The sequence below is a fragment of the Natrix helvetica genome (assembly GCF_964273705.1).
Source record: "Natrix helvetica genome assembly, chromosome: 4".
In the NCBI taxonomy this organism is placed as follows: domain Eukaryota; kingdom Metazoa; phylum Chordata; class Lepidosauria; order Squamata; family Natricidae; genus Natrix; species Natrix helvetica.
Genome location: NC_138550.1, coordinates 30126346 through 30139264, shown reverse-complemented (window position 1 = coordinate 30139264; position 12919 = coordinate 30126346). Strand labels below are relative to the sequence as shown.

Sequence of the window (12919 nt, the reverse complement as noted above, 5' to 3'; positions counted from 1 at the left end):
ATACCATCAAGGCAATTCACATGGGTAATTCCAATCCTTGGAAGGATTCAATAGGTGCCCCTTGAGGATTCAATAGTGGATAAAAATGCTAAGTGAGGCAGTGGTGGGTTACAAATATTTTTACTACCGGTTTGGGCATTCACCCACATCTGGGTGGATGGTGGGGCCTCCCGCCACCGCTACTACCAGCTCAGCCAACCCAGGCCAAACCGGGAGCAACCCACCACTGAAGTGAGGTCTAAACATCTGGCTGACTGTGCAATCAACAACAACAACAACAACAATAATAAACTCTCAGCAACTCTGGCTGGTTTACAAAGAAAAAAAACAGGCTTCAATTATCCTTGACAAAGATCTGGAACAAAAGCCAAATCTTCAAAACACTAGGGTGGGGTGAATGTTTTCAGGGGGAAACTTACTGTACTGCAGTGCAGTGTAGAGGTAGCACTTCTACAACTCTTTAAAACATCTTAATTAACAGAGTATATGACCTCAAATACATTTTAATAAAATGTCTTAGGAACCTTGTCTGTATTGTGCAGGGAGAATCACCAAGATAATTATTTTGAATAATTGGAAAAGTAGAATTACTCCAGAAATTAAAGACTGGACTCAGAAAACAAACTCTTGTTTTTCTCCTTCAAATCGGATTTTTTAAAATAACATATACTTGATATATAAGTGATATAAATGCATTGTATAACATTGCTTCTTTTTTTCCTATTGCATGATGTTATTAATTGGTTTTGTTTTTATTTTGGCATTTTGCGCACTTTTCTTTGACTTGCTATTTTTTTAAAAAAAAACTATGATTAAATAAAGCCAATAAAAAAAGGGGTGCCTAGTATATCCAAAGCTGGAAATTGGAAATATGCTTACCCATTGCTGCATAAATAAGCAAATGCAAAAGCCATGTATACAACAGATTATTTGCTTAAAAGTCTTTCACCAAAAGAACTCTGTGTAAAAGGATTACCTGCCATGTCCATACTTATTTTTACATTAATGTAATACAGTAGATATGCTGTATAGCTATGAAAGACTTTTTGGCCAGCTCTTTTAGGTAGATAAATTTCCAGGTAGTACATTTTTATATAAAAGTATAGAGAGTATTTTCAATCAATCAGTGAATAGCAATAACATTTAGACTTATATACCGTGTGTCAGTGCTTTACAGCCCTCTCTAAGCAGTTTTACAGAGTCAGCATATTGCCCCCAACAATCTGCATCCTGGAAGGATGAAAGGCTGAGTCAACCTTGGGGACATTCGAACTGCCAAATTGCATGCAGCCTGCAGAAGTAGCCTGTAGTACTGCATTGTAACCACTGTGCCACCACAGCTCTTAAAAGAATATCTGTCCTTTGAAGTGGAAATAGGAGATTCAGGGCTGGACACAAGAGCAAACAGCTATAATAAGTTCTGCTTGTGACTTTTGTCTAGTTCTGATGTGGGAGACTGATAGTGGTATACTACCAATTACCAGACTTACTTAATTGGAAGATAACTATATAGCATGTTTTTCTTTAACCTTCATCCACTGTAATAATATAATCTATTCACAGAACTATATTTTTATGTTCACTTCTTACTTTTCCTCATTCGTAAATATTTTAATGCACATACTATTGATTTACAATTATGCCTTTTATCTGTAGTACCGCATGATACTTTTGTTATAAATACTAACCTACCACCTTTTGTATCAAAGACTCCATTAGTCTATCTGAAACTCAAAAATATAGGTCTGCAGTTCTTCATTTTCTGTGGACCATTTGTTTTAAAATGACAGCAACTGAAAAACAATATTCTTCCAAAGCAAATGTTTCCTTTCAAAATTAATGTGACAGCTGCTGTAATTTAAATACATTTAAATTACAGGGTCAGATATATAGACTGTTGTAGTTACTTTCACTAGCAAGTTGCTAGGTGAAACCACAAAGTGACACTGCATCAGGGATAGGTTTGTTCATTTACATAGGGGCAAAAGGTATATTTGTCCTTCCTCCAGTGTCTGCAACTGCTTTCTAACTCATATTAGCCCATATTTTCAAATAAGTCATAGCTCATATTTTTCAAAAACAGAATTGGTGCTCTTGTTTTGATTTAAATACTAAAGATCTGTAGATTCCAAAAGGTATCTATTAGGGCTGCAGAATAGCAATAGCAATATCACTTCAACTTGTATACTGTTACATAGTGCTTTTACAGCCCTCTCTAAGCAGTTTACAGAGCCAGCATATTTCCCCAACAATCTAAGTCCTCATTTTACCAACCTGAGAAGGATAGAAGGTGGAATCAACCTTGAGCTGGTCAGAATCGAACTCCTGGCAGTGGAATGCAGAGTTAGCATGCAACACTGCATTCTAACCACTGAACCACCACAGCTCAGAAATAACATTTCAATTTCTAAAGTCGAGTCACGGAGCCTTCTTAGATAATAACTTTTCATTCCATACAGACTGATGGTAGAGAAAGTTCTAGAAAAGATAGCATATTGTGAAATCTGCCTATGTATATGTGCTTTTAACACCTGCTCCTTTATGCTACTTCTAATTGGTTGCAAGCATTCCTATTTCATTCAAACACTTTTTTGCTTTTTGACTCAAGACAAAGTGAAAGTCCACCAGTGCAAGATACAAACTGTGCATTTTTCTCTAGGGCTGGTTATACTTTACTAATATTGTCTTACACATACTGGTATGTACAACATATGCACTTTAAGAAGTCTTCTGATACTTTATGTGCCACTGACCTTAAAATCAGAGCTGAAAATGCCATGAGATTTAAGAAGTTAGTTCCAAACTTAGTTCCAAATTCTCTTGCCAGTGACAAATTAGCCATCAACAGGCACATAGAAACAAACAAGATCTACATACCATTCCAAAGAGACAACCAAAAAGCCAAAAAGGAAACAAAAAGATAAAACACATCTGCACCAGCAATCAACATCCAGATAAGCCGAGATTAGCATCAATATTGATACTAGACCAGCAATCAAATAATAAACAATATCCAATCCAGGAATTACCAACTCAGACCAGCAAGTAAACAGTAAACAATAGCCTAATCAATGAACCACCAAGAATCCTCCCACCAGCACTGACAGGACAAATTGCCTTTAGGTAACAGAGAGCAAATCCCTTTCCCTCCTAGCACTGATGATTTTACCTACTTGGTTAATGAAACATCTGCAAGAAAACAACTGAGCACTAGGTTTTCAACATTTGGTCCACAATACATTTACTGCCTTTTTTTCTATAAATTTCTTAAAATGTGTATTCAGTTTTTATCATGTCAGAATAGCAGAATCTCTTCTTGAATTTCTTTGGAGAAGAATGAAAGTTTTAACATAAATTTTTAAAATTCCTTAGCTTCAAATTTCATTTTCACCTGTGTTGAAAGTTTCATAAAGGGTGAAGTTGCAAGTATGTATCTAACAGCAACTTTTCAAATCAGTGAACTCATGATTAGCCCATATTGGTATATATGAATGTTGACTATCAATTCCTTTGAGTGGCTATTTTGTTATTTTTAATCTCATTTTTAAAATCATGTTTCTCATATACAATGTCTCTTCCACCACAGCAGTAATTAGATTTTAATAGGTTATGATTTTTTTCTCTCTTTTATACAATAATCTAAGTTTTCTCTTCTTAGCAGAAAAATCTATCTTTAATGCTTTGTGATTTGGTAACAAAATTCATTTGGTCTAATTTTTGAACAAGAAATTGTCACTCCAGTCTTTCTAACCAGGTATGAGAGTAAACACTTACCCAACTAGTTTCACTTTTTATATAAGTGCCTGGGGCACATTTATATTTCTTACAAAGAATTCTTAAAAATACAATCTAAGAAAAAATCATCTATCTGAGATTAAGTGTTTGTAAATACAGAAAATGTTCCAAGTTAAATCCCTTGTATTCCCCGAAAAGGAGAGATGCCAACAAAGTAATATGAACCAGGGGGAATAGGTTCAGGGTTGAACAACTCACAATGTTTTTCATAAGAATGGTTGGGAAAAGGTTAACTTGAACCTGAAATAGTATGACTATCAATCAAGGACTTTAGACACCAGATTCACAATCCTGAAAGCAAATATATATTCCTAATAAAAGACTTTGATATTTTATCATTCTTCTTCCTTGTGGTTTTAGTAGAACATTCTTAAAGCTATGAAGACATAAAAATACTTTTTGATTTCTAAAGAAAAAAGAGAAAAAAGAAAACCCTAGATAATTCCACTTAGCATTTCTATGTGATTGTGAGGCAAGTTTTACTTACTTGTATTTTGATAATGATAATCACACAGATACAGTGAAATCAGACATATCAAGGAGATAAGAATATGTTCATTGCTGCCCAAAATCAAAAACAAGTCTTTTACAGACTAAAATATACTAAAACAATAACTAAAAAAACAATAGGTAAAGCTTCCCCTCACACATATGTGCTAATTGTTCCTTACTCAGTTGGCGGTGCTCATCTCTGTTTCAAAGCCAAAGAGACAGCATTGTCCAAAGATGTCTCCACGGTCCTGTCGATGGCATGACTAAATGGTGAAGGCACATGGAACGCTGTTACCTTCCCACCAAAGGTGGTCACTATTTTCTACTTGCATTTTTACATGCTTTCGAACTGCTAGGTTGGCAGAAGCTGGAACAAGTAATGGGAGCTCACTCCGTTATGCGCACTTGGGATTCGAACCGCCGAATTCCTGACCTTTCTGATCAACAAGCTCAGTGTCTTTGCCACTGAGCCACCGCGTTCCTACAATATGATATGGTAATTATCGTCCTAATTTTTGCTAATTATATAAAAGAGTAGTCACTTTTGTCACTTAGATGGTGTGTAAATGTGATCTATTTATATATGCATTCTGATTTGTCTGAATGCAAAGCCTAATTCTAGCCCTATCATTTTTGTATTTAGCTTTGTCTACAATACTCAAAGTTTCCCATTTGAAATTCTGGTTGACTTTGTCCCCATATCATGAAAGTAAGGAGTTTTTAATTGTGTTTTTTGACTGCTAGATAGGGTTCACACTCTGCTAACCCTTCTCTCTGTCTGTCCTACATAGTGGCTGTTAACAGTCCTTACATTACATGTCATAGATGACTCCTGTACTTTCTTCACCTTGGGCTATTGGGTCTTTTAGTTTATTTAAGTTGTTTTAGAGAGCTCTAGTTGGTTTGTGTGCTACAATGGTGCCATACGTTATAATATTGGCAATGTTTCGGCGAGGTCTCACTCGCCATCTTCAGCCTGAAACATTGCCAAGACAATCTCAATCTTACACCGGAAAAGACCCAATACAACAAGACCAGCATACCTACAGCCATGAAAATCTACGAAAACATATACATACATACATACATACATACATACATACATACATACATACATACATACATACACACACACACACACACACATATATATACAAATACATACATACATACATACACATGCTAACCTTAACATCATACCAACTATACAGATTTGCTGAGATGTGGATAAAGCAATATGAAATTTTGTAAAAAGAAAACAGTTCAGTCTATGCTGTCAAATATTTGGAAACACAATAAAGATGTCAGGGTAAGCTATGACTTTTATCAGTAAATTTAAATTTTGAAAAATTTTGAACTCGCTGTGTCACATGAACAGCCCCTTCTGATTTTGGCTCCTTTCCCTGACATCTACTTAGTAACAACTTTTGCCACCCTTCTCCATGTTCATTATGATACTCTCATTACAGTGATTTATTTGATAGTGTATCTTCTATATTTTATTGCGGATTGACTGTGCCTTCCATACTGATTAGCACATTAAAATGCATAGGGCCTTATATAAATAGTTTAATAGGTGCCCCAATGAATTTAAGGAAGAGAAGATACCATTCAATGGGCAAATGAAAAAAAAATATGTTAATATATCAAGAATATTTGTGAGTTAGTTTATAGGTTATCCTTTAAAAAGCCACCAGTTTATCTCAGCAAAATAAAAGTGGTTCTTTTCTATTGCATTTCAGCACCTTGTGCAGGCAGTTCCAATTTAGTCACATGAACTTCACACTTCATTTTCTCACTTACTTTTTCCTCTTTTTGTTCATTTAGATTTCTTTTTAACATGAGTCTCCCCCACCCCTCTCCTATTTTAACCTTCTAATCCTCTGTTATTCCCCCATCCCTGCTCCAACCATAATGAAGCTTCATGAGTTTTTTTCCTCTGCCACAATGTCTGATGCAAAAGAAATAGGGAGAAAAAAATAGTCGTCCAATTTATTTCCATAAAGATTACAGTCAGCCAGAACCCCAACTATTCCTTTCTTCAAGTTCCTCTTCGGATTAAAAAAAGAAAAAAAAGGGAAAAACTTCACTATGCTCTTCTCTCAAAAACAACAAAGCCTTCTAATCCTCAACTCGGGTGGGATTGAAAGGAGGGTGTACAGCGTGATTAAAAAGTAACAGAAGAAAATATTTTGGGGAAAAAAATAGTTCTAGCAGCCCAAAGGCTTTACAACGTTGTCTTTGCTTTCACATAATGGAGCCAAACAACTGAAGGCTGAAATGATTTGTATACAACTACAGGTGCACACAAAGGGAGAATCACTTGGTGGCTGTCCCAGGTCTTCTCCCAGGTGCCTATGCATCTATCACAATGGAATGGGGCAGGCAGCATTAATTCATGATTACCATTTGCAGGAAGGAAAACGAAATTGCAAACAAAGAACAATAAATGATTGCCTACATGCAGGAGGGAAGCCAAGAGATCTCAAGTGAATAGCAAAAAGACAAGCAGCAAAACGCTACTGACAAAATAGAAGTATTGATCGTTGCCAAAAAAAAAGGCAGAAACAGGGATGTCAGCAAAAGTGGTTAAAAAGTGAAGATGTTGGCTGCAAAAGTGCAGCCACAGTTATGGGTTTGTTTGTTTGTTTTATGTGTGGCCTCCATTTTTGGCATCCCAATGGCATCCCTGTGCAGAAAGGAAGATTGTGTCAGATAATCAGTTCCTGTAGTTAATGGCAAGTAAGATTAAAAATACATCTCTAAAACTATGGGGGAAGTGACTTCCTCTTCTCTCTTGCTTCTTTCGTTTTCTTTTATTCCATCCATCTATCCATCCATCCACTTATTTTAATATCTCCCAATTCCATCTCCATTTGGGAGGCTCATAAAAATAATAACGGATATTAAAAACAAATATATTAAATTACACAGAAATAACTACAAAGCAATTGCAAAATGAAATTCAGACGAAATCAGAACAGAATATCACAAGCAGGAGAGATTCACCCATCATACCCAAAGGCTTCAGAGAATAGCCAGGTTGACAGCATTGCAAATAGCATCCAAAGGTAAATCAAAGTCCAAGGCAAAGTTCTAATTTATTAAGAGAGCCATATTGGCACATCTGGGAGAACCTGAATCTGAAAGCATCCTGGTTTTCCCCACCTAGTTGAAAGTTCAAGATCTTGGCCCCCACACCCACAAGTCCATCACATGGTCCAATCTCCCACTGCCATGCTGGCAGTTCCACCCATCCAGTTCCAGTCAGATGCAGAAGTGCAGAGACAAAGGATGACCTTGGTTTTCTAGAAATAATTATGTTGTGGCTACATAGTATGTGATTACTTACAATCCTCCCTGCCATTTCCCCACAATAGAAAATGCATGGTAGAATAATAGAAAGTGTGACAGGCCAAAGATCCAAAAGAAAAGATAGCTGCAGGCCTGACACAGGTTTTTCATAAAGTTCTTCATAAAATGTATTGCAATAATCAAACCATGGCATAAAGGACTGTCTGGAAGCTGGTTGATCTAGGAAAAGTTGGTAGTACTATGACAAGCGAAACTGTGCAAAAGCCCTTTTAGCCACAGATGCCACCTTTTCGTTGAGCAAATACTAAGAGTCCAGGAGAGCTTCCCAGTTACGCATCACTCCTGACTGAAGGAGTGTAATCTCATCTAGGAATAAAAATGGGAACTCTCCATAATTCAGTCATCAAAATTACAGCCACTCATCTTGGTAGAACTCAGCCTGAATCATTTTTTCCCCATCTAAGCCTCCAAGGCACTAAGGACAGAACTTTGACAGTCTCACTTAGCCTGCCTGAGATCAAAGGTATAATACAATAGTAGAGTTGGAAGGGACCTTGGATGCCTTCTAGTCCAACCCCCTGCCTAGGCAGGAAACCCTATACCGTTTCAGACAGATGGCTATCCAACATCTTCTTAAAGACTTCCAGTGTTGGGGCATTCACAACTTCTGGAGGCAAGCTGTTCCACTGATTAATTGTTCTAACTGTCAGGAAATTTCTCCTCAGTTCTAAGTTGCTTCTCTCCTTGATTAGTTTCCACCCATTGCTTCTTGTTCTACCCTCAGGTGCTTTGGAGAATAGTTTGACTCCCTCTTCTTTGTGGCAACCTCTGAGATATTGGAATAATGCTATCATGTCTCCCCTAGTCCTTCTTTCTCTTAAGCTAAACATACCCAGTTCCTGCAACCGTTCTTCATATGTTTTAGTCTCCAGTCCCCTAATCATCTTTGTTGCTCTTCTCTGCACTCTTTCTAGAGTCTCCACATCTTTTTTACATCGTGGCAACCAGTAGCATGTTGATATCTGACTTGCTAGATGACCTCATCCAGTGGTCCCATGTAGATGTTAAACAGAAAGGGAGAGGTTCTCTGCAGCACCAACCAAAGGTGTGGCACTCACCCACAACACTGACTGGAACCACCTACTGACATATTGGGTTGTTGCTGTTCTTATCGTTATTTTGAATAGGGTTACTGGAGCATCTTTATATATAGATGACCCTGAAATTGTAAAATAGTTAAAGAAAAAGGAATGCTTATGAGTGACAGCTGCTTTAGCAGTATCACATAATTGTGTGGACCCTACACAAATTATCAATATCACCACTAGGTGCTAGTTTTAGACTATATACCTTATAAATGTGCCTTGACTCAAGTTACCTTCTCCTATGAATGGAAACTGTCCATCTAGTTTCCTTTTATTTTTTATTTTTCAATGGCAAGTTTTTGCCATATTACATCACAAAATTCAGGTAACTTTTATATATTTGAGGGCTATAAAGATCTGGCTCCCACTTGGAATATTTAGACATGAGATTCTATAATTCAGGAAATGATTGTGTGATATTTTGTACTTGAGAACTGGTTTTAATTCTTTACGCATTAACTATTGTTGATACTTTGAAATGTAGTTTTAATTACAATTTGATTCATTTAATTTCAATATTTTAACCTTAACCTCTTTCTAATAAATATTACAAATCTTATCTCCGACAGAGTTATTCTTTGGCCAGACTGTTTCCTACCAAGTTCTTTACAAGAGGTGCTCGACACTATTCTTGTTATCCTGACATATTTAAATCCATGCTTAATAAATCTTATCTTGAATAATCTCTAAAAATCCTTGTCCCAAAGCCTGCCTTTTTGTCCTCCAAAGTGTCCTACCCTACCTCTGAATCACCTCCCTCCAAAATCCATGCAGAATCGGAAACTAATAAGCATATTTGAGTATCACAGGAAATCCAATAACAGTGGATACTGGTGAAGTAAAATTTCTTTCACACTAAGAGAAGGATATCTGACCAGCAAGAGGCAGATGGCAAAGACTTTCAAGGCTGAGAAATGCGTTGTCTTGTGGCTGTTGATTCAAAAATGCAGGAAAAAACAATTCCAAGATTCAAACTTTGGCACTGGATCTGGCATATTTTAAAGGGCAGATTTTTTGTGTGTGGTTATGTGGAGATATTCTTGAACATGAGTTTTCTTAATCAGATTTATCTGTTTGTCGGGGTAGTGGTGGTAGTAAATTTTAATCTGTTTTGAATACAGATTGGTGAATCTAACACACATGCCTAACAAAGTTTTCACAGATCTCACCAGGTTAGCAGCCTTGTCATTTCTATTTTTATTGGCTTGCAGTTAATAAATCAGGCAGATGAAGGCTAGGAGTTTATGTATCTCTGTGGCAGCCTTCTTCTGGTTTTAATTTGTTTTCATCGGTATTGATTTTATTGTTGTTTTATATTTTATTGTAGTAAAGCAGTGGTGGGATTCACATTTTTTTACTACTGGTTCTATGGGCTTGGCTTCACAGCGTGGCTTGGTGGGTGTGGCAGGGGAAGGTTACTGCAAAATCCCCATTTCCTTCCGATCAGCTGGGACTTGAGGAGGCACAGAATAGATGGGGATGGGGCCAGTCAGAGGTGGTATTTCTCAAAATTTCTGCTACCGGTTCTCCAGAACTGATCAGAACCTGCTGAATATCACCTCTGTTGTAAAGTGATTTGTCTTGCTTACATAAAGAGCAAATGAAGGTATCAGTTGCCTTATCATCAACAATCTCCTTTACCTCATTATCTTTTGATGAATGAATGCTTTGTGACTAACCATACCCACAATGACACCATTTTGAGAAGAGACAAGTTTTCTATAACTGCCATCTTACATGACTACAATCCAGTGATTTGCAATATAATTCTTCAGTTATTAAAAGCTACTTGAAGCAAATATTGATGTTATATTCTCGCTAATAAAACCACTGCATTGGAAGGGACTGACTTCTGCAGCTGGTTTTTAAATTAGAAGGTGTGCTCTTATTAATTGGAAGCAAAGTGATTAAAGGAGAAAACAGCTTCAGCAAATGTTTCCTGCCTTCATGCCATGAAATACATTTATAAAGGGATGGGTTTTTTTTTTAAAAAAAAGAAATAACTTTTATATTTAAATAAAAGTTGATTGAGCTATTAAATTATTTCTTCTAGGTTTTGCTCTTTAAATTTAAGACAAAATTAATTTTAACTACAAGAATTCCTCTATGTAATGACAAATGTTTACAGCTAACCCAGAGTATACTGGATCCAATTTGAATGTGATGACTCCCCAGGATGCTTCCCCAGATACCTCTCTAGATTCTTGGGGGACTATGAACCAGTTCCTGGCATGTCAAGAGCTGAGTTGATAGATAGCTCCGAGCAGCCGTCTGTGAGGGAGATGGTTGAAACCAGCTGAAGAAGAGTCCTGAAGTTCCATGTGGGCAAAGCATGAAGCTGCAGCTGATCAGTGAAAAGGAAGAGTAAGAGGAATTGCCTTCTACTCTTGATCCAAGAACATATAGGGCAGAGAAAAAGCAGGAGCAGAGAAGCTCAGCCAGATTACTCATTAGAAGAAAGCCTCATCCTTCTTGAAGGGGTATGTCATTAGCTGGCTATGTACCACAGCAGACAGATAGAGGTGATGCGGGGAACATCATGTTTGTTTCTTAGCTGTGTGTTTTCTATTCATTGTGATTCCTGTCTAGCTTTGGATTGACGTCGTGCCTTGACTTGGATTGTGCCTTGGAAACTCTGAACTTTTCTTGCCTTGCGAACTCTCTTGTGTTGTGGATTTAAGTTTGCCTGGTGGATTGATTTGACCATTGCTCTGTGGACTAGCATTGGTCTGATTTTGACTGGACTTAATTGGGAGAGTGCTGAGTTTTTGGTGAAGGAAATTACTGGGGAATATTTATAAACTCACGAAACCACAGATAAGTGTGTATGTGAGGTAGCGAGACTTCCCACTGAGTCAGTCAATAAGACCAGAGGTTTTTTTCTTCCAAGTATAAGTCTGAAAGCTCATGAAAACAAACAAACTCTAGTCTCTGTGACTGACTCAGACTGGATCCTGCAACATTATCCTGAGATATGTATATTTGCCTTCAATCCCAGAATATACAGAGATTCTAAAATAATTTTTATTTCATTATAACCTAATAGTAAAAATAATAAGAATTGTTTAATTAGTTTATATTTTATCAGAGTATACTTATAGAACATTTCTGATCTAAAACCATATATAAAAGAAAACACTTAAAATAGCCCCGTGAAATGTTATGCAAGCGACTTCAACAAACAAACAAGAACAAAAATACCTGTAAAATGGCTGACTACTAATATTTGAGAAAGAACCTCACAATTGTGCAATGCAAAGTCATTTGTTAAACCTGAATTGTAATTAAAGGGATTCATGTTGAGGCTTAACCTACTTTGGAAGACAAAAGTCTACACTAAAGCAATCTACTACATATTAATTATAATCATTAGAAGTGCAACTGTGTATTTTTCCTCTTCTTAATATCATTGAAATGATGAGTTAGTGGGAAGTTTAGGTGTACTATGCTTTTATGAATTAAGATTGAAGTCCTGCCATAAAATATTAATAAAAGCAATCAGAAATGTCAGAAATTACTGGAATATAGTTGATACAATTTGGCAAGACATTTCAGTCTGGTTATCTCCAAATATTTAGCACCAACTAGCCCGGTGCAGTCTGGGTATAGAAAATGATATATGTTTCAAATATTACATTGCTTCTCATTTGGACAATTCATGTAAATTAATTTTCATAATAATAATTTTGAAATTAAAACATCTCTCCTTTAAATCCTTAAATGAAAACCTCCCTTCAGGTTTCTGTAAGGCTAAGAAGTAAATCAAGCAGGAGTATAACTCAAGCTTTAATCACATCTACTTAAGGACCAGGAGCAAGCGTCGAGTTCTAGTTCTCCTGTAGAAATGAAAGGCAACTGAATGACTTTCAGCCAGTCACTTCCTTTCATTCCTAGTTTGGGAACTCCAAACACAGCTATCTACCCTCTCACATTAGATCAGCATGGTATAATACAGTCCATAAACTTCACTCAAGTGGCCTTCATCCTGCAGTAAATTGATTCAGGCAGATCATCCTCATCCTCATCTTTCAATCAGGTTGCTACTTTCAGGGTAAGCATACAAGGATGACTGGCTGCTGGCATAATGGATAGTCAGATGACCTGGAATCATGTAGTTTCAGAGTTATATTGTGTTTTATGTGCAAATGTATCAAATAAACTGGGTTTAGGGT

The 12919-nt window shown here is 36.7% G+C and overlaps 1 protein-coding gene and 1 long non-coding RNA gene across 4 annotated transcripts in view; one reads left to right on the top strand and one right to left on the bottom strand.

Annotated features, from left to right (window-relative positions):
• LSAMP (limbic system associated membrane protein) overlaps positions 1–12919 on the bottom strand; it is a 505584-nt gene that overhangs the window by 449002 nt on the left and 43663 nt on the right. The window lies entirely within an intron of this gene.
• Positions 1–12919, top strand: part of LOC309391064 — a 169009-nt gene that overhangs the window by 122592 nt on the left and 33498 nt on the right. The gene's annotated exons all lie outside the window — the stretch shown is intronic.